General features: G+C 30.6%; 1 long non-coding RNA gene across 2 annotated transcripts; it reads left to right on the forward strand.

The window, feature by feature from the left end:
• The first annotated feature begins 19,716 nt into the window (after window positions 1-19,716).
• LOC128196584 (uncharacterized) lies at window positions 19,717-21,073 on the forward strand. Of its 2 annotated transcripts, none has more exons than XR_008249033.1 (4): window positions 19,717-19,782; window positions 19,861-19,950; window positions 20,028-20,099; window positions 20,647-20,776. It is a non-coding gene; the product is annotated as an uncharacterized LOC128196584 (long non-coding RNA). The 2 variants fall into 2 exon arrangements; XR_008249032.1 differs by lacking the exon at window positions 20,647-20,776 and adding an exon at window positions 21,012-21,073 and having other exon boundaries at window positions 19,718-19,782.
• The last annotated feature ends 1,815 nt before the right edge of the window (window positions 21,074-22,888 follow it).

The following is a 22,888-nucleotide window of genomic DNA, read 5'->3' on the forward strand; positions in this document are numbered from 1 at the left end:
AAGCATTTCAACTATAATTAATTGAGAATTTACTTTGATTAATGAGCTTTTAATTTGGTTAGGAGATTTAACAATAGACATGATTAAACACAATAGGATTTGATTGATAATGTACTTTTGTTGAATTCATTGTCAATAATCTAGAAAGGTCTTGCATTTGATTGAGAATCTATTTTGGTTAACTGCATGATTGCCCTCAAATTAATTAAGAATGTACTTTAATTAATTTGAAACTTGAACAATGATTTGTGGATAACTGATGGTGAATCTATCTTGGGAAAGCAGTTGAATTAGCCTATTTCATCATAATTGTTTCTAAGTTTCCTCTTTGTTCTTCAAACATTTATTCCATTAGCATAGTTTCTCACTTTTATTCTTAAGCATTGCATATCATTCATAAGATTCAAATATTGAAAAGCAATTTCATGTTCGTTGGGAGACGCTCAGAGTTACTTTAACTCTATCTACTTTATTGACTATTGACTTGGCAATAGTGAAGTTACCTTGAAAAGTAGTATTAATTTGATAACTTCAACGACGGTGTATCAGTAGGCCCAATTTTGGTGAATCGGAAAGTCCTACATTGGTGCTTAGGCCCTGTTTAGGTGAATAGGTCGTGTGTGCTAGAGTACGAAAGAAAACATATGGCGATAATAATTGGGAGTGATGACGTGGTTTGTATGGGTTGGAGTTCGATTAAAATGTTGTCATTTTGATTTAAGTAAGAGTGTTATGAGCTTATGTCTTAATTGAAATGTTGTCTTATCAATAGTTGAACATTAATATTCTACTCCACAATTCAAGGGAAATGTATGGCACATAATTTGTGTCAGGACCCTTAAAATTCAGTATGAGTGGAAGCCAGGTATAGGTGCAAGGGTTTTGAAATTCAGAAAGTGGAAGACAAGTGTGGGCAGCCGAGTGGACGATCGGTTTTTGACGGTGGTATATAAATCAAATTTTCATAATTTCGTGCCACTTTCCTGCATGCACCTTCTTCTCCAAAAGTTATGAATTTCAGTTTTCTCCTCCTTCTCTCTAAACTTCTTCTCCTTCTCTCTACAAATTCTTACCTTTTCTTTCTTTCGATCATCAATCAGGCCACGCCTGAGTACTCCTGGTGTCAAGGGCTTCACTTTGCACCGATCAAGTTGTGGTTTTGAGTTGATAAGTTTATCATCTTCTCAGAATGTTTGTTTTCTGGCACATGCAAGCCAAGTTTTTGGTTGCATGATTTTATTATCTCCTGCTATTAACCTCTGATCATATTTCTGGTCTTTTGTTTGGTCTTTTCTCATAAATTGGTGAACCATAGGTTTATAAGATTGGTAGTGGTGAGCTATTTGTTACCAATAAGGAGTATTGGTAAATCTTGAAGAAATTTGTTTTGATGATGCTGCAAGAAGTTTTAGTTGAAGAAGATATTAGAATTAGTTAAAAGCAATTTGTAGAAATTAAATGTAGTAGGAAATTCTTGTAAACTTTGTAAACTTGCATTTTTAACTGCAATAATCTATTATGGAATGACAATAATCGATTATCACAGAGTCATACAGGAATAATTGATTATCACATCATATAATCGATTATTACATTTTGAAAACCCTGTAACGGACTTTAATAATCGATTATCACTTTTGATAATCGATTATCTGTGGCAGTTATAATTCATCTTTGCGAATTCAGAATAGTGAGCTATATAAGGTTCTTCCAAAACTCTAAGAAGAACCCTGAGCTTTTTGAGAATACAGTTTGTCTGAGGAAGTTCTAAAAAGCTAGTTCAAGTGCTTTGCCTGGTCTCGTGAATAGGAGAAGCTCGCGTTTCGTGTGTCGATAGTCGGAGCGGTTCTCTTCGAGTTGGCAAGGTGGTCATCTTCCGGTTCGTTCGTCGAAGGAAGGTTTTATCTCTCTGTTTTTTTTTATTCACTCTTATTGTAATTGGTGAAACTGATTTTAGTGAAAACGTTAATCACTTTTTATAGTGATTAACAACTGGACGTAGATTCTTTTGAATCGAACCAGGATAAAAATCCAGTGTATCAATTATTCTACTCCCTACTCTTTTTATTGTTTTATGCACATCAACTGTTTGATGAATTTTCTCTAAGAAAATTGTTTTTCTAAAACGGACCATCGAAACTTGATTTGTGACCGTAACACGCTTTCAAAATATTTTATTCCGCTGCGCGACTCTATAACGGTACCGATTGTTCCAACAATTGGTATCAGAGCTTGCTTTGATAGTTTTTCAAATTTTTCGAAAATGGGCGGTCATAACCAAGTTTATGCTGAGGGTGCTTCTATTGATAGACCTCCTTTGTTTACGGGGGAAAATTATGCGTTTTGGAAAATAAGAATGCAAATATTTTTGGAGTCTATTGACAGGGGTATTTGGGAAGTTGTTATGAATGGACCAATTGTTCCCACTATTTTTGTAAATGATATGCAGGTAGAAAAACCATTTTTAGAGTGGACTATGGATGAAAATAGAATGGCACAATATGATGTTAGGGCTAGGAACATAATTTTATCTGCACTAACCCTTGATGATTTTTTCAAAGTTTCTGTTTATGAAAGTGCTCAGGAAATGTGGGAATTTTTAAGTGTCACTCATGATAAAGTCATAGATGTTGTTAAGTTGACGTTGTCTGATTCAAGCTCCTCAAGCTCAAACAATTCAAATGAACAAGAAAATCTATGCTTAATGGCCAGAAATGAATCATCTAAAAGCCAACTCTTGAAGAAAAAGAAGGACAATCAAGGCTCCTCATCAAGCTTTAAATGTTATGGATGTGGTGAAAGAGGCCATATAAAAGTCGTTTGTCCAATTATCAAGAAATTTCACAAAAAGAAGAAGGTTCACATTGCTTGGGTTGATAATGACTCAAGTAGTTCAAGTGATTCTGTTGAAGAAACAAACTTATGTTTGACAGCTAATGTTGATGACACTGCAAGCCAAGTAAGTTGTTCTAATTCTGAATCTAGTGAATTTGATGTACAAAAGGCTTTTCTTGAATTGCTTGATGAATCTGAAAAATTGAATGCTGCTCATAAAAATTTGAAAAAGGAATTTAAAGAATTGCGAATTAAATATGAGAAGGCATTAGATGAGGAAGTAAGTTTGAGAAATAAAATTTGCAACTTGGAAATGAAAGAGTCTTCAAATGTTGAACATCCTGTTGAATGTCTTTCATGTAAGAGTCATATGCTTGATATTTATATTCTTGAAAATCTTCTTGAAGTTGCAACTGGAAATAATAATGTTGAAATGCCTATAACTGTTAAAAAGGTTTATAAAAACAAAAGTGTTTTTAAAAGTAAGAACCAAATTAAAAGAACCCGTAGGGTATGGGTTGAAAAAGGAACTATGTCTTATAGAAACCCAAATGTTGTCACATGCTTTTATTGTATGAAAAAGGGGCACTCTTCTAACAAATGTAGAATTAAACATTTTGATGTTCCAAATGGAAAATATGCTTGGATTCCTGTTATAAAGTAAATTGTCTCTAACTTCAAAGGACCCAAATGAGATTATGGGGACCAAAACTCTATTGTTTTGTTTTGCAGGTTAATTTTTCAAAAGGAAAAGAAGACTCTTTGGTATCCTGGTATTTTTTAAAGAGCTTTGAAATAATTTATGAATGTTAGATGTGTCTTAAGTTGAAAATTTGGCCCAAATTTGTGTTTTTCGAAAATTAACGTAAATAATCGATTACCAAAGGTAATAATCGATTATCTCGTCCTCAAAATTTGGATTTTGGCAATTTGGCTCGCAAATAATCGATTATTTAAAGTAATAATCGATTATCTTAAGTCACAGCGTAAAAAAAAAAAAAAAAAAAAAAAAAAAAAAAAAAAAAAAAACTTTTTTGAGTCTGTTTTTAAAAGGGGATTATTACATTCAAGGGAAGATATATGAGTTTGTTAGATATCTTGTTTTTATCTCTATTATGGATTAATTAATATTGTTTGTACTTCTTAATTAGAGTTGAATTTCTGTTTTTCTTATATTCCATGAGGAATTCTGTTCTTTCATGTTATGAAATTTCAATTTTATTTCTGTTTTGAAATGCATCAATTCTTTTGTTGAGGGGGAGAAAAAATTGAGGGGGAGTTTTTCCACTTTTTTACTTTTTGCTTATGATCAAAAAGGGGGAGAAAACTTCTAATTTTAGTAGTGCAATTATTACTAACATGTTTGTAAGTATGGAATCTGTGCAGGAAATTAGAAATGCTTTTAACAAATTGAATTTTTGATCATCATCAAAAAGGGGGAGATTGTTACCAATAAGGAGTATTGGTAAATCTTGAAGAAATTTGTTTTGATGATGCTGCAAGAAGTTTTAGTTGAAGAAGATATTAGAATTAGTTAAAAGCAATTTGTAGAAATTAAATGTAGTAGGAAATTCTTGTAAACTTTGTAAACTTGCATTTTTAACTGCAATAATCTATTATGGAATGACAATAATCGATTATCACAGAGTCATACAGGAATAATTGATTATCACATCATATAATCGATTATTACATTTTGAAAACCCTGTAACGGACTTTAATAATCGATTATCACTTTTGATAATCGATTATCTGTGGCAGTTATAATTCATCTTTGCGAATTCAGAATAGTGAGCTATATAAGGTTCTTCCAAAACTCTAAGAAGAACCCTGAGCTTTTTGAGAATACAGTTTGTCTGAGGAAGTTCTAAAAAGCTAGTTCAAGTGCTTTGCCTGGTCTCGTGAATAGGAGAAGCTCGCGTTTCGTGTGTCGATAGTCGGAGCGGTTCTCTTCGAGTTGGCAAGGTGGTCATCTTCTGGTTCGTTCGTCGAAGGAAGGTTTTATCTCTCTGTTTTTTTTTATTCACTCTTATTGTAATTGGTGAAACTGATTTTAGTGAAAACGTTAATCACTTTTTATAGTGATTAACAACTGGACGTAGATTCTTTTGAATCGAACCAGGATAAAAATCCAGTGTATCAATTATTCTACTCCCTACTCTTTTTATTGTTTTATGCACATCAACTGTTTGATGAATTTTCTCTAAGAAAATTGTTTTTCTAAAACGGACCATCGAAACTTGATTTGTGACCGTAACACGCTTTCAAAATATTTTATTCCGCTGCGCGACTCTATAACGGTACCGATTGTTCCAACACTATTTACTGCAATCGTGAGCGTTCGGCTAAGTTAAGAAGCAAGGGAAGCTTGTAATTTAATTATGATTATTTGTTTTGAATGGTTGCATGTTTAAACGATGTTTTTGGTTTAGTTATTTGGTTGATATGAACTATCAATGTTATTGTATGTTCGTTTGTATGTATGTGTTGATGATTGATAAATGGTGTGAACTGAGTAGGAATAGAACTTGATCATGATTTTGCAGTATTTGTGCAGAATTCGTTAATTGTCGCCAAGAGTCATTCGTGACCGTTCGATTTTCTTGGTGTATTCGGTCTTAATTGAATTCTCATTCTATGGAGAATTTCAGTTAATGATCGATTGGTCTTTATCAATATATTTGAAAGTAAGCGTTCGGTCTAAGTATAGTTTTCTACTTCTCGGAACCCAATCGCGCATCTCAACCGCAATTCGTGAACTTCTCGCGAGTTCCATCTTCTTCGCACCGCCTCCATCACCGCCACATAACTCCGGACTCTGCCACTGCTAGTAACTCGCACCTGCAAGGAGGAAAACCCAGAAAAAACCAGATTCACAGAAGGCGAGCTCGAACCAATTCAAACAGCGGCGCAGGAAGAGGCACAAGAGCTCCCTTTCCCCCAATCTGAAACCCTAATTTTGGGTGGGAAAGGGGCTGACACGTGTCAGTCTCCCATTGACTGCGAAAAACTGGTCAAACAGAATTGATTCTGGTCAACTAAGGGGTTCAGTTGCAATTTTGGGAAATTCAGTTGGGGCTAAAATGCAGATAGAGGAAATCTCAGGGTATTTATGCAATTTTGGAAATTCAGAAAAGCTAAAAGATAAAATTCATTTGTTGAATTAATTTAATTTGGGAATATCAACAGAAAATATCTTCCAAATAATGTTATAACTATCTAAATCTTTTAGTTATTTGGAAGATATAAAATAAAAGATTCTATTAACTGAATACTCAAAGTTCAAGCCCAATCAAGCCCTATATAAAGAGACCCAAGGACTTCACTTAATTCATTCATTCACCACTTCTCTCTCTCTTATTTCATCTTGTATTCAACTCCATTCATGGAGAGCTAAGCATCTAGGACTATTCTGCTGTAATTCCATTATGGATTCTGAGGTTAGATTGAGTTAATGCAATTGTTTATTTTGATTATTGATTTGAGTTGTTCTCTCTCTATGTCTTTCATCTCTCTATCAAATTGAAAGCAAAGATTTTTGCATCATAATGTGTTTGAATCTACATGCATATTGATTATATGAGTTCTAGGGTTTCTAGGTTTAATTGAGAATCTACTTTGATTTAATAGGAACTTTCATATGATTAAATGGTTTTTACTATCAATTGAGAACGTACTTTGATTGATTAGTAATAATTTCAACTATAATCAATTGAGAATTTACTTTGATTGATTAGCTTTTAATTTGGTTAGGAGATTTAAGAATAGACATGATTAAACACAATAGAATTTGATTGAGAATGTACTTTGGTTGAATTTATTGTGAATAATCTAGTAAGGTTTTGCATTTGATTGAGAATTTACTTTGGTTAAGTGCATGATCGCCCTCAAATTAATTAAGAATGTACTTTAATTAATTTGAAACTTAAATAATAATCAATTGAACAATTATTTGTGAATAACGATAATGACTCTATCTTGGAAAAGTAGTGGAATTAGCCTATTTCATCATAACTGTTTTTAAGTTTCTTATTTATTCTTTAAACACTCTTCAACCATTACTTTTATTCATAAGCATTGCATAACATTCATAAGAGTCAGATATTCGAAAGCAATTCCGTGTTCGTTGGGAGACGACTCAGGGTTACGTTAACCCTGTCTACTTTCTTAAATACTACTTGGCAATACTGAAGTTGCCTTGAAAAGTAGTATTAATTTGATAGCCTCAACGACAGCCTATCAGATATCCACACATTACCTTTAACACTCAACACTTAACTAAAGATGATATTGTGCTATCATATAAGAAGGATCTTAGATGTAAATTTCATGTACAAAAGAGTATAAATTACATAATAGATCATATATGCATAAATATGATCGTATTAATATATTAAAAAGCTTACAAAATCAATTAAAGCATATTAAAACATTTTAGAAGCAGAACAACCCTATACTGCCTGTTTTAATCGATTAAGATAAAAATTTAATCAATTAAAACAAAAACATAAGCCTAATCGATTAAGGTTTTTACATAATCAGTTAAAAAGCATCATAATGTCATATCTTATATATATATATATATATATATATATATATATATATATATATATATATATATATATATATATATATATATATATATATATATATATGTGTGTGTGTGTGATCTAACATGTTTCTTTACGAAAAACTTTGCATTCATTTGACACAACACGAAATTTGAGAACAGGAACACACTAAGAAGCTGTCCGGAAACATTGTTGGAGAAATCAATCAAGCTCTTTGAAGAAATATCAAGAATCTCCAAGGTTTCAAGAAAGCAAGAAGATTTGTTTGATCTGCACATTGTTGGTGCTTTCAGGTTTCATTTGATTGTAATTTTTTTTAATCGCCTTAGCTGTGTAGGCAAGGTGTGAGAGAGTGTGAGTTAGAACCTCTCTTGGTTATTGCTTTGTATATTGGAGTGTGTGAGGATACAAATTGAGTGAATTCTTTGTATTCTTAACTTTTAAAATTTAGTGATTTCTCTTTAACTAAGATTGTTGAAGGAAAACTGGATGTAGGATCAATTTTAAGAGCTGAACCAATACAAAAATTTGTGTGTGATTTGTTTTAGTTTCTGTAGTTTCATCTTGTTGATCATAAATATTTGTGAATTGATTCCAAGAACCAAGATTTTTAAAGATTTTGTAAAAGTTGATCTAAAATCCAATTCACCCCCTCTTGGTTTGCCCCTCAACTTAAAGGGACACATACATTTTCTTGTCTTGGATACACTCGGTTGAACATCATGTTTATACTTATTGTACTTCTGACTCCTTTTACAACCTAGCAAAACGAACGTTTTTTTTTTGGATTCACCCGTTGTTGTGTCAGATCTTATTGTAACTGCAACAAATCCAAGATTGAATGCAATCCTTTGAATCTATTCAATAAAATCATCGTGTGATAAAAATATTTGATCAATGATAAAATTATTTATATAATCACCCTCAGTCACTTCATTTATGAAGAAAGAAAATTCGAACACGAAACTCAAATTTATATGTAAATCCATTAACTGAAAGGGATAATTATCTATCTTATAATATTAATCACGAAAATATTTACCACTCATTATTCCTCATTATCTAATAATAATAACAACGCATATTAAAAATTAAATAAAAAATAAAAAATAAAAATTAAATAAATAAATTTAAAAAAGTTATAATTATTCATAAAACAGATTTCAAGATTCGTTACAACCTTAACCGACTTTCGAAAGTTAACAAATTTTTAACCGGTTTTCAAAAGTTAGTAATTTCTTAATCCACTTTAAAAACTGGTTAATATCTTAACGTTTTCTAGAACAAAGGACTTCACTTACCTCGAACACAATAATCTCCAACTCCCAACAAGTAACTTCCACGATCATGAGCAGAACACCACCGAGACCACATAAATGCACCAAAATGGAAGAAGCAGAGTGAATGAAGTGAAGAGAAATGAACTACAAAGGGGATGCAGAGTAATATATAGCTTCTTTTAATATAATTGGTGAACATTAATGAAAACCAATTAATATGTTCAATGCAAATGTTTTGGTTTTTTTTTCTTAAATAAAAGGAACACATTTGTAATTTTAGAGTTCCAGGAAGAACTGATGTAGGTGGGAGGTGCGTGTAGGGAGAGAAGCATTCGTTTCTTAAAGCTTCTTATTCAATCTCTATTGAACCTAAGATATAGACACATACACTAAACAATATTAATAATCTACTTCTCATAGACTTCCTCTCGAAACCCTATGAGTTTCAAAAGTCTACCATTTAACACGATCACTTCAACCACATACATTAACAACTTCACAACAGTGATTTTTAATTAAGATTTTCGGCTAACAACAATTTTTATTCGTAATAGATACACTAAACTCATTAAATTTCAACTTTTATAAATTTTATATAGTTCTGAATTTATTATTTTACACATGCATAGTTCTCAAATTTGAAACCTAACCCGAAATATCACATATACTATAATTGAATTGTAAAATTAATAAAAACTAATTTCTCTTACCTTAATTTTTTTTATGTTCTAAGTAACTAATTCAAAAGGAATAATAGGTTAAAAGGATCAAATAGTCTTAACTTCAAACAGAAATAACTAACATTAAAACTAAATTTCTTCAAAATTTTCAACAATACATGACTTAAAGAGAAACAAGAGCAGAATAAACAAAAAGGAAGTTACTCTAAGAAAAAAGAAACTAAAAATGAACAAAAAAAGACTTCACACTTCAACTTGTTGGCTTTAACTATATTGAAGAAGCTCGTCCTCCTTCTGTTCAATTTGGTTTTTTCTGTAAGCAGTTTCTTTCTGTACATGATAAAATTCCATCCTACATTCCCATAAAAGAAAATTGGTTTTGTCCATTTAGAATTATGTAATTTAGAATTAAAAAAGTTTATTTAACTTTTAAACTTTATAATCTTAACTTTTTTTCTTTTAATTATAGATTCAAAAGTCAAATAAATTTCTAATTATGTAATTTGAAGATATTTAAATTGTGTGAATTATGTAATGAAGATATTTAAATTGTATAATCTAAAAATGATTGTTTACTTTCAAATTGTACAATCTAATAAAATATAATCAATTTTTTTTTATATAGAGTGCAGGATCAAATTTGTGGAAGTGTATAAAGAAAGTACCTTTTGTGTATACTTAACCCAAAATTAATAAAAGTCCAACTCCTACTTTGTATTATTTGTTAACTTTTTTAATCAAGGAACAGGGTAACATAGTTTAACCAGAGATGTTTTCGTTTACTTGTCTGGTACTTTTTTTGAATGATCATTTATGACTATTCATATAAGTTTAATTAAAGTTTCAGTTATTTATCTTTTTACTTATATTTAGATTGATCTTTTATTCACTAGTGCAGTCAAGGAAAATGACAATGGTTATTTTCGTTTATAGGCAGCGATTCTGCAATTGAGATATATATAGGTGAGACAAAAAGGGGTAGGCTTTTTGCCTCCGTTGTGAACCGAGGCAAAAAGGTCTAGGCTTTTGCCTCGGTTTCCACTGAACCGAGACAATATGTCGAACTCTATTGTCTCGGTTGGGACCTGACCTCGAAACAAAAATTCTAAATCCTTAAATCGCAAAATCAAATAACAAAAACAAAAATTCTTAAAACCAAAGAACAATTAAAATCCTAATTTCAAATCTCAAGATGCGCCTAAGTTGTCGAAGTCGCCTCCCTTCCTGCATAAACAAACCAACACCGAGAAGAGAAATGGACTTTTCCCTCCATGCGAAACACGAACCAGAGTTGGAGAAGAGGAAAAGGGGGTTCACGCCTTCCTCACTACGAGTCGAAACGAAACGAGAAGAAAAGAAAAAGATAAAGATGGGTGCTTCCCCCTTCTTGTGCAGCCGCGACAGAGGAGTGAAGAAGAAAACAAAACATTGCGCGAAGAGAACCCCAAGGGCGAGAGAGAGCATCGGCGCAAAACCTAAACGAAGGCGTTCTGTCTAAAAGTGCCTCTCTTCGCGAAATTTAAACCTAAACGCATGTTATTACCTCGGTCTGTGGGCAAATCGAAGCATAAAACGCGTACGACATCGGCTAAGAGGGAACCGGGGCAATAGAGGTTACCAAAATGGATTTTGGAACGTTCGGTTTCAGAGGATGTGTGCCTGTGGCAAGACATATTGTGTCGGTCCATGGGCAAACCAAATCATAAAGAGCCTACGACATCAGCTAAGAGGGAACCGAAGCAATAGAGTCTACCAAAATGGATTTTGGAACATTCGAATTACCTCGATTCTGAGCAGCAACAGAGGCAGTATATCTGTTCGGCATCGGTTCTCAATGAACCGAGGCAAAAAGAGCCTACAACATCGGCTAAGGAGGAACTGAGGCAATAGAGGTGACCAAAATGGATTTTGGAACGTTCAATTTCAGAGGATATGTGTTTGTGGCAGGACATAATGAATTATAACATTTGGTTCAGAGGATGTCTGGCTCTGGTAGGAGATACTACCTCGGTTCTGAGCAGCAACCGAGGTAGTATAACCGTTAAACATCGATTTTAATGAACCGATGCATATAATGTCGCTATAACTACGAAAATGTCACCGCGTTATTATACGCTTCGGTTTTTGTGAAACTGAAGCGTATGTAACACGTTAAAAACTCGTTTTTTACTATAGTGATTCTTTAAAGATTTCAATTTAGTTTTTATGTTTTAAAAGTGAATAGTATAGAGTTATTTGAGTTAATAATTCAACGTTTTTTACTATATATAGTGATGTTAAATATCACAAAACTACTTTGATAGGTTAAACTCGGCTTAGAAGGCTTTTCAAACTACACTATTATTAATCCTTAGTAAAGTGTATTAATATACAAGGTTTGAGTTTATATAAGGATACCAAATTCCGTTACAATGTCCTAATGTTAGTATGATTTGATTTACCTTTTATGACGAAATGAATCTAGAGACATGTGTTACTATACATGCAGGTTTCACTTTATAGCTTGCATACTTTGTTTAATTTAATTTAATAATTAACTAAATCCAGCTTGTACGTGAGACACTTTCACCCGTTTTGTTGCCTATAAACTATCCATGACTTCATTTATTTAATTTTTTTTTTAAAGAATAAGATACTCCATAAACATAGATTCTTATGTTTTAAAGGTGCAAAAGTGATTTTGATTTCCTTTTTTTTCCTTTTTATTTTTCTCTCTTCTAAAATACTTATGAACAATATGAAGACTTAAAAACTGATATTTTAGAATTGAGAGTGATTTAAAAATAGTAAAATTCAATTATTTTAATAATGAAAAGAATTTTTATAAATAGGATGTTTTATAAACAAGTTTTATTAATCTAAAACACATTATTTTTTTAGAAATCACTTTTCTAATTTTTTTGTAGGAGTTCTCACACTCTGATTGTGTGATTGAAGATCTAAAACCATATGAGTGATTCTTGCAACAAGTTTTTTAATCTCGACTGATCAACTTTTCTGTTTGAGTAAGTTGAGATTTTGTCTTTTTCATGAAATTAAAGTATTTGGTATTAATTTATGAAATTTAATATATGATTGAGCAATTGGTCAAATTAGTACATCTCATGGTAGGATTTTACAATTATTTTGATTAAAAAAAAATTGGGAAGTACCAATTTGAGTGATTTTGCAAGTTAAGCTCTGTAAATTTAGAAAACTGTTGTCATGGCGCTAAGTGGTAACATAGGGGCAATGAGCGCCACTTTTAAAACTTCAAAATAATGGTAAATTTGTGATAAGGCATCGAGCGACAATTTTCATTATTGAGCGCCATTTTTGCTTAGAGTTTCAATGTTGAGTGTTACCATTGAACGCCACCCTTGCGAAGAGTTTCAGAGTTAAGTGTCACCTTAAGTGCCAATTTGCCGTGTGTTTTGTTTTTCTGTTTTTCACATTCTTTTGTTATGTGTTTTTGTATTCTTGTTGCTTATGAAATTATTGATGGATTTATGAATGAATATAAATATGAATTATTATTTGGTATAAGTGACTTTAAGGGCAATCATATTTTATGGAGGCATGTGTTTGTTGGCATAATTCCAAGAATCTCATATGAAGATTTTATAATGACATACTTTAGTGTATGCATTGATGTATAGATTCAAATAAAGACTTATTACGACACTCTAATAACTATTTATACTCAAATAAAATAGAATGTGTTATGTGGTGAAGAGTAGCAAGATATTTATAAACTTTGTTTTGCTTAACACGGAAAGGTGATTTAAGTTTATATTTTTTATCACTCTAATTATTGATTGTATTTTTGATTGATGTGAAATTAGTATCTTGAAAATTCGTTTGGTTAAAATTAAACTGATTTTGATGAATTGTTATAGTATATGTATTCAGAAAAATTGTACTATTATATAGTATATGTATTTTGGATTGTTGTGAAATTTTTTTGAACTTATTTTTCTGAATATGTTATATATGTATTTGACATTTATCATACAAAATAAATAATTGTCTTGAATATTCTATATTATATGTATACTTTCGAGATGCAAACCAAAAAGAAATTATATAAATACTCAAACTCGTTATTTTCAAGATGCATAACTGAGTTTTAATATTTGATACTAACACCTTTTATGTATTATATGAAATGAAATATTTAGTTATAGAAACTTTTATATGAAAATTTTTATTAAATTCTATCCATATATTATACCTTATATTATAATTGTTTATATGAAAAAATCTATTACTTTTATGATCCCAACAATTTGATATATATGGTACATTTAATCCTCATATTTTTTATATAAAATTTCGTTCAATAATTCATTCAATTTAGGTAGTATTTAACATATATATTTAGGTTCTCAAATATGAGTGCTATCTTATTTTCATCCCCTAGTACATTCATATTTAAGATTTAAGTTATCAATAAAGCCTACATGTCTAACTCAATGCGAATATTATATTAAAAATAACATTATTATCTCGTCCAAGCATGGTTTAAACGAGATTTAGACTGTGTTTACTCTAAATCCTCCCAAGTTAAGTGGGTGTTATGTCTTTCTTATAATGTTTTCGTCTCCTTGGCCGAAAGGTCGAAAGGCCGGGAGATATATAAAAAAACTTATAAAAAAGTCAATTCTAATAAAAAAAAACTTATAAAAAAAGTAAGTCAATTCTAATAAAAAACTTATAAAGAAAACTATAGATATGGATAAAAATATGGTTATTAAAACTTTAATATTCATTTATTGTAGTATTTATTGTTTTAACATTACACTAACACTTTTAACAGGTATTTTCAATCAATTGAAGAAATTATATTAGCAGAAAGAGAAAGAGAACATTGAAGTGTTAAAAGTTAGGAAATTGTTTTACCCGAAACAAGAATTTCTTTTTATTAATTATACTTTTATTTTACTACATAAAACTCGAAATGTGCATTTAAAGGGATAAGAGACACTTTTTTGTAATTCACTTTTATATATTTCAGTCAACCATACAATATTATATAGGATTGAACTATCCAATTAGAGTCCTTGAATCTTACCACCTTAAAACACATTTATTCAAAATATTTCATTAAGTAGAATCATTCACTCCTGTCTCTTTCAAATTACCTGTAAACATGAATAATTTTAATGTTAAAAATCAATAATAAAATAAAGAATTTAATGTGGATCTTTCTTGGGAAATTTTTAGTGAAATAGAGAGACATTGATCACTATTTATATAAAGAACTTTATATTTTAATATAAAATTTTAAAACTTAATATTTATAAAAGAAAGAAATTTAGTATAATCTTTTTAGATTATTAACAAATAAAAAATATTTTAATAATTTAAAACAGAAATAAATATGTCTTCATACTCAATATAAAAAATCAAATATTATTTAAAATAGAAATATATAGTATCGAATTATTTAATTTTTTTTCATCAAAGACAAAATGGATTTGATATCTACACTAAACAGATTCATAAACTGATTCAATTTGACACCAAAAATATTATATATTTATTTAATTTTTATATTTAATTGTAAAAAATAAACTTCTTTATGAATGTATATTTTTTTAATTAATTTAAATTTGAATACCTGATTTCCGGGGTTTATTACAGACGCAAATTCCATTATAACAGGAAACTTTCCTTGGACCACAACGTAGAGTACGAATGACGCGAATACAATCAGTGTATGTCTGACATGGAGTTATCTGTATAATACGTTTATTTGCATTACCTTCCTTTGACAATGAATTGCCTACAAAGATAATTGCATATTTTTAATATAACTAAATATAAGAAAAATTAATATTAAATTATGGAATAAATAGAAAACAAATACCACAACAAACTTCTATTGCAAGAGCTACAAACAGAAGTGCCAATAAAACCGAATACTTTGACATATCTTCCAAACTAATCTCAAATATATGACAATGAAATTTAAAATTCAGATGTTTATTTCGATAATTTGGTGGCTCATAAAGTAAAAGTTCATCATTTTATAGGTGAGGATCAGTTCTTAACGTAAAACTTCATTTTTCATTACTTTTAAACTGTTTGTATTTTAATAAAGAAAATTATAACTATCACAGTTATTAATATTTAAACAGTTACTCTGATGATTAAAAATGTCCTAATAAACATCCAAAAGTATTATTTACATTTAATTAAAATAAATACTTTTCTTAATGTAGTTCGGTACTATATTATTAAATATTAAATTATTCAAATACTTTTAACTAATTACTTCTAATACATTGTACATAACTATAAAAGAATAAGACTTCAAATACTTGTAATGAATATATCAAATTTTGAATAAAAATAATAATTATATAACAGTATATGTTATTAAATGTCATTATAAAAACATAGACTTAAGTATATTTTCATACCTTACAATAATTTTAGTCATTTGAAAAAAATGAGTTTTAAATCTCTAATATTTGCAAAACATTATATTTTCTTTATTCTTATTAACAATGTTAGATTAACGTAAGAATATAAAATATTAATGAAAACAATCAAAAGAAAAAAGATTAAATTAAGATAATGACATTTAAATAATACATATTTATTAAATATATACATTTCAGAAAACAAAATACAACGTATAAAGTGACTTTAGGCCGTTTCATCTAAGGTACACTACAAAAACTTAGATTTTTACCAGGGGTTATTTTTTCTGTTTCCGGCGGTTTTAACCTCCGGAAAGTACGTTATCCGCGGTTAGAAAAATCGCTGGGAAAAGCTGTGTCGCTAAGTAATTACCGACAGTTTTTTGAAAAACCGCCAGAAGTAGTGAGGGTTTTGAAAAACCGCCAGAAGTAGCAAGGGTTTTGAAAAACCGCCGGAAGTAGCGGGGGTTTAGAAAAATCGCCGGAAGTAGCGGAGGTTTTGAAAAACCGCCGGAAGTAGCGGGGTTTTTCAAAAAACCGTCGGAAATGTGTACATATTTTTGTTTTGTTTTTGACTATAATAAAATGAGATTATAATAAAATTAGTTTTATTAACCAAACATAGAATTAAATAATATGAACTAAAACTGAATACTATATATAACTTAAATTATATTGTTTAAATTGTTCAACGAATTAACATGTTCATACAACTAATTGGTGATATATTAAAAAGAAAAATATTTAATACTAAATTAAAATATTAAAAATATGACTAAGATGTTCATTACATTACTAAAAAAGAAATAATGTCTAATTTTTTAGAGGTCTCTTAAGTTGTCCACTCCCCTCAAACTCCTCTTAAGCTAATTGCCTTAGTTCCATTTGGTTGGGAAGAAAACCCAGAAAAACTTCTTCCTAATTTCTCATATGTATCAGTTCATCCTGTGTTTCCCAAACCCTAGAAAATATTCATCCATGTAGAGCATCATCTTCAAGTTTTTTTGTTGCATGCAACTTTGGCCACGATGACAAAGACAAAGGAACCTGCAATTATGACAGTGAAAACATAACTAGTTTAGATCTTGAAGCTTAAAGCTTTTACATTTGATGGAACTAAGATACGAATATTATCTTGAAAATCACCTACTTTTAACGGATAAAATCATCATATACATCTATCCACTTTCACTACAAAAATAATACATTTTAGGAGGGGTTATTTTTCGGTGGTTTCAGACACCCCGATAACTACCGGCGGTTAATAAGAAAAATCGCCCCTAAATATTTTATTTTTAATTTTTAGAATAATTTCTCCTTACCCCTCCTGCCTCTTCATTCCTTTCGCATAATCTAAATTTCTCCCCAAACCCTAATTCTCTCTCCCCGCTGCCTTCAATCTCCCAAACCCCTTCATTCCTTCAGCATAATCTAAATTTCTCCCCAAACCCTAATTTTCTCTCCGCGCTGCCTTTAATCTCCCAAACCCCTTCATTCCTTCAGCATAATCTAAACTTCAAACAATTTCTTCAAAACAGATCTGTGGTTCCCCGCATCCGTTTGGTTCCCCGCATCACAATCTTCAAACAATTTTCGTGTTGGTTCCCCGCATCCGTGTGGCTTCGTGTTGGTTCCTTGCTTGGAAACGAGGCGTTCGTCAAGATATCTTATTATAGAAAGAACACAACACTCTCAACAAGGTTCCGATCAATTTCGTGTGTTTTATGTTTTTGTTTGGTTTGGTTTTTTTTCTTTCTAACCTGAGTGCATGTGTTGCGCTGAAAGAAATAGAGGTGGAGTGTGAGTTTTTGAAGAGGTGGTGTGAGAATCTGACGGAGGAGAACAAAAGGAAGTGCAAGAGCTCAGTACGGAAGACTTGAAATATGATTTAGGTATGAATTAATGGAAAAATAAATCGCATAGCAGGATTTTATGGTTAGGCTAATAAATTGTTTCCAACTTTTGAGATTAGCTTCGTTACTCCTGTTATCTTGTTGAGTTTGGAATCATGAATGTGACATTTGATAAAAATGATTAACATTTGCAAATAACGAATTTAACCTTAATAAAATTGCCTTTGCTTACCAATCTCAATCTTCACAACAGTAGAGTGCCGTAAAGACCAGATTTCCAACTATAACTACATTATTTATTATACAGTTTAACTGATATCATTACACAGGTTTAACTTTTTTCTGATATGGATGATTTATTACACAGTATATTTTCTGAAATTGTTTGTAAAATTTTTAACTTTAATTTTTATGAAGTTAATGAATTTGTAATACTTAAGCATGAGAATGTGTAGAATTATTTTACTTTACCATGCATTAATTGTGTTCTCTATTGATTTTCAAAAGTGTCTCATGAAAACAACCTTTTTAAGGTAATGTGTTTTAAAAAAATAATAAAATGACATGATAACTTTAGAAGAAAAGAAGTACCAAAATTTTTGTTTTGATCAACTAGTTTGCATGGAGCCATTTTTCCACTCTAACTGTCAAACCCTTCATCCAATCACAAAGTCAATGTAACCATTTGATTGCCTTGTTCTTCCCATGTGGATCTGAGTCTCTTGCTTGAACCTCGCTCCCTTGGACGAAGCTTCCCTAAGCCTTCCTGGCTCCTCCTCACCATAAATGAACTTTTTTTCTTATCTGTTTTTCATGAGTTTTTGTCTCATGTAGACAAACTGAGATCCAAGAAGACAAGACCATGTAAGTATTCTGATATTTTAATAACAATTGTTGTTTGTTTTGGTTGTTAAAATATTACTAGACTCCTAATTTGTTGATGAAATTTCTGTGACAGAATATCCCCTCAAGACTCAGTCATGTATAGACCATTTATGACATGCGATGATCAATAAACACATATTACATATCCCTCTGCTTGTAAACAGAAATAGATACCCTTTATTGATAGTGTGTTTTGGTCTATGTCAGAATCAGAACAAGGTTCCAACCTCAACGCCTCAACCAGTGATTTTCTTATGATGCAAAGACCTGCCAAAGGGTGAAAAATCACTTTGTATGGTTTTGCTTCTGATAAATCATTTGATTGAACTTATTGTATCATTTAAATAAGTTCATTTAAATACTTAGGCAAGGTATTATCCTAATATTGCAAAATCAAAGTAGACATGGTCAAATAAGTTCATTTAAATATGATGACTGGATAGTATCGCTTAAAAACAATAATTTAATTTTAATTTCAGGTATGTTTTGATGTTCATTCATTATTTACAAATGAGAAGACTTGTCATCCTTCCATGCTTGCAGGTGTGTACTTCAGACTTCATTCTTCTATTCCTCTACGTTAGCCTTTACTTAGCCTTTTAAGAAGTGGAGTGTCACTGGCTCTGCTATTAATGTTTCAGAAGTAACCATTTATTTTGATCTACACATAATGGTCTGTGTTTCCATTTTCTACAGAATGAAAAAATTGATTAACTAAGAGTTCTAAGCATCTTTTCATTTTCATTTTCCATACAATTGGCTGGAAAACCACTTCAAATTTTTATGTTGCAACTTCAGGCGTATTTTCTTGTCCTTGATGACATTATGGATAATTCTCACACACGTAGGGGTCAACCATGCTGGTTTAGAGTGCCCGAGGTTTGTAGAAAAATAAACATGAGCCATTTGTTATCGTTATGCTGTTGTTCTGATTAGGTAATTATCACTGATAATTTATTAATCTCTAGTTACATGTGCATTGCTCATGGCGAGTGAGAATCTGGAAAACCATGTTGATGTGAAGAACATTCTTGTTGAGATGGGAACCTACTTTCAAGTACCGGTAATACTTTGCTAGTATAGTTTTGATCGCTTCTCTTAAGACCATTTAGACTCTAGAATGATGTCTGTCTAGTGTATACTTTCACTATCAGCTTAAAATATTTCATAAAAAACCGTATTTTGACATATCTTTTCCCTTCCCCTTCCCCCTCTAATTTTGGGATGATTATTTGGATTGCTTTGGGGATCCTGATACTATTGGAAAGGTGAGAATCCTGGATAATTAATGGATACGGGAAACATCAAGTTCTCTTTAATCTCATTCTAGTTATCTATGGGACCAGATAGGTACAGATATTGAAGATTTTAAATGCTCTTGGTTAGTTGCGAAAGCTTTGAAGCTTAGCAATTAGCAACAAAAGAAAGTTCCATACGTAAGTGATCACTTAATATATCCCGCATTTATCCTGTGATAACACTGCACTAAATCACTAATTTTTGCGGTTTGCAGGACAACTATGGGAGTGCAGATCCAGAAAATGTTGCTAAAGTAAAGGCCCTGTATAACGAGCTTAATCTTAAGGTTTTAACTTCATCTACATCTACCTCATTAATAATTTGAGGAGTATGAGAGCAAGAGCTATGAGAAGCTTTTACTTCCTACTGTATTGTTTTACAAATGCTTTACTTATTAATTATATCACCCAGTCTCATAGTCTGCAAAATTATAATCTGTTTGATTTTGAAAATTCCTCATTCTTGGATAGTAAATAAAACCTTGAATCTTCTTTACTATGGCAACCTGTTTTAATGTATGATAGAACAACAAACAATGATAATCACTGTTTTGTTGTAATTAAGAACAATATGATAGCTACAATCTTTCTTTGATCTCCGGTTAGTTTTATGAGCCATAAACAAAATATTATTTCTCACAATTCTAAATAATCAAACTACAATATGTCATAACAGACTTCTTTTAGTTTTTGTTTGATTCAAAAATTTATTTATTTTTATTAAATGTGAGTTAGTCTTTTGTTATTCTTTTCTCAATAAAGTCTTTTGTCAAGTCCTATTACCTTCTTTTACCACTAATATTGTTCTAATATTTCTGTTTCTCCATAATGCAGACTTGTTGTAAAAGCATATGTATTTATGACTTCCAATTTTGGCCTTAAATTAAGTGTATGATAATGTTCCTGTTACTGAAAATTTATGGCTATTTAACTTTGTTTCAAATATATTTTTTAATTTATCCAGGATTCAAGAACTCGGTTTTTACTCTTTTTTCATTTCACCTTGGAAAATGTTGACACTTCACTTCCTATTATTATTAATGAATGTATCTTAATTTGAATTAATATTGAAAGTGTTATGACATGTTTTCTAAGTTGGTTATGTAGTTTCTAATATATCATATTTTAATATTTTTCAATTATCAATAATTTAATAATTTTTTTAATATATTATCAATAATTATTGTTTTATATTATAGGTATTTGAAAAAGAAGTGTTTCAAATAAAGACGATAAAGAAATATCAAATGATGAAGACGATGAATATCAAATGATGAAGAAGTATCAAATGACGAAGACGATGAAGAAGTACAAAACTGATGATTATTATTCATAACATGTTTATTTTAATTTTTAGGAAACATTAATTGTATTTCTAATGTTTATAATTTATATAATAATATTTTGGTATATATTTAATGTTTACATTTTATTTTGGTTTCATATTATTTAATTTTAGTTTATTTATGATAATCAAATAATTTGAATAATAAAAAAAAATTATTTATATTTCCGGTGGTTTTGGAAATCCAACTATGTAAACTCAGTAATTACCGGTGGTTTTGGGAAACCCTCACAATTACCGGTGGTTTTGCTTTAACACTGGTTAGTTCCGGCGGTTTCAACAAAACCCCCGCTAATAACGGCGGTTTTCGAAAAAACCCCACTAATACCGGCGGTTTTTGAAAAACCCCCGCTAATACCGGCGGTTTTCGAAAAACCCCCGCTAATACCGGCGGTTTTCGAAAAACCCCCGTTAATACCGGTGGTTTTTGAAAACCCCCGTTAATTCCGGCGGTTTTTCAAAAAACCGCCGGTAATTATTTAGCGACGCTGCTTTTCCCATGGGTTTTGCTAACCGCGGGTAACGTACTTTTCGGGGGTTAAAACCGCCGAAAACGAAAAAAATAACCCCCGGTAAAATTGTAAATTTTTGTAGTGTTTACCACCCATTTACTCTTACCACATTCCCATTTTCCACACGATTACGATATTATAATAGAATATCTTAAATGACTATTGTTTCACTCATTCATGTAGAAATATAGTGCATCTATACTATAAAGGATACAATACTCAAATGAAAAATTTGCTTACATATATAACAAATTTAGTTTAATTAAGTTAAGTAAAGGTAATCAAAGCTATTTGACAAAAAAGTTGTAGGGTTTTTAAAATATTTAAAATATTATTCACATGATAAATTATCCAATATTTTAATCACACATGAGTGGATTTCTTTGAATTCTGTGTCTACCAGTAATACTTTATATATTTTATTCTGACTTACTTTTGCAATTAATTATCAACTTTAAAATTTCACTATCAAATTTAACTGACCTTACATGTGATTTTCTAGTTTATTAAATGTGAAAACTTACAATAGATATTAAGCATTCAACTTTTTATTGACACGTTGTGAAAGTAGAAGAAACATAGAAGACTTGTGGATATGTTTGTGACCATAAAGCTTTAATTTAAAATGCATTTTTTGGCATAATTATAGAAGTCTTCCAAGGTATTGATTTGATCCATAATACCACCCTATCATCATTTTTTGAGCTATGTATCTCCTCCATGCTACACCTTTTGCCTCTCCTTTTTTTCTATTCTCTATGGATGTTATCACTTTTTTTATTATTTCAATTAAATATTTTGTGATACCTTTAGTTCTCTGGTATCATCCTTCTCGGCAACAAAGACAGAGAAGTCGTCAAACTGTTTGGAAGAAATTTTGGCACCTACTAAAATGAAATCAAATTCCTAGACAAATTACTTATTTATAAACCATGATTTATGATTGAAATAATCATGCAGCCAGATTATAAAAAACAACACCTGATAATACACCAGCCGCTGGAATGCATTTAATATCTTGCCTGTAAAGAGCAAATGACGTTTCGAAATCAATTTGACTCATTTAAATAAATTCAGTTAAAAAACCATATGGACAATTGCTAGAAAACTCTATCAAGAAATCAGAGCAACAGATACTATACTTAAGGAAAAATGTCATGATGCCCCCAAGCTTTACTGTGTAATCATCATTTGAGGAATTTAAATGGATGTTGTATAA

This window comes from Vigna angularis, chromosome 5 (genome assembly GCF_016808095.1).
Source record: "Vigna angularis cultivar LongXiaoDou No.4 chromosome 5, ASM1680809v1, whole genome shotgun sequence".
NCBI classification, from domain to species: domain Eukaryota; kingdom Viridiplantae; phylum Streptophyta; class Magnoliopsida; order Fabales; family Fabaceae; genus Vigna; species Vigna angularis.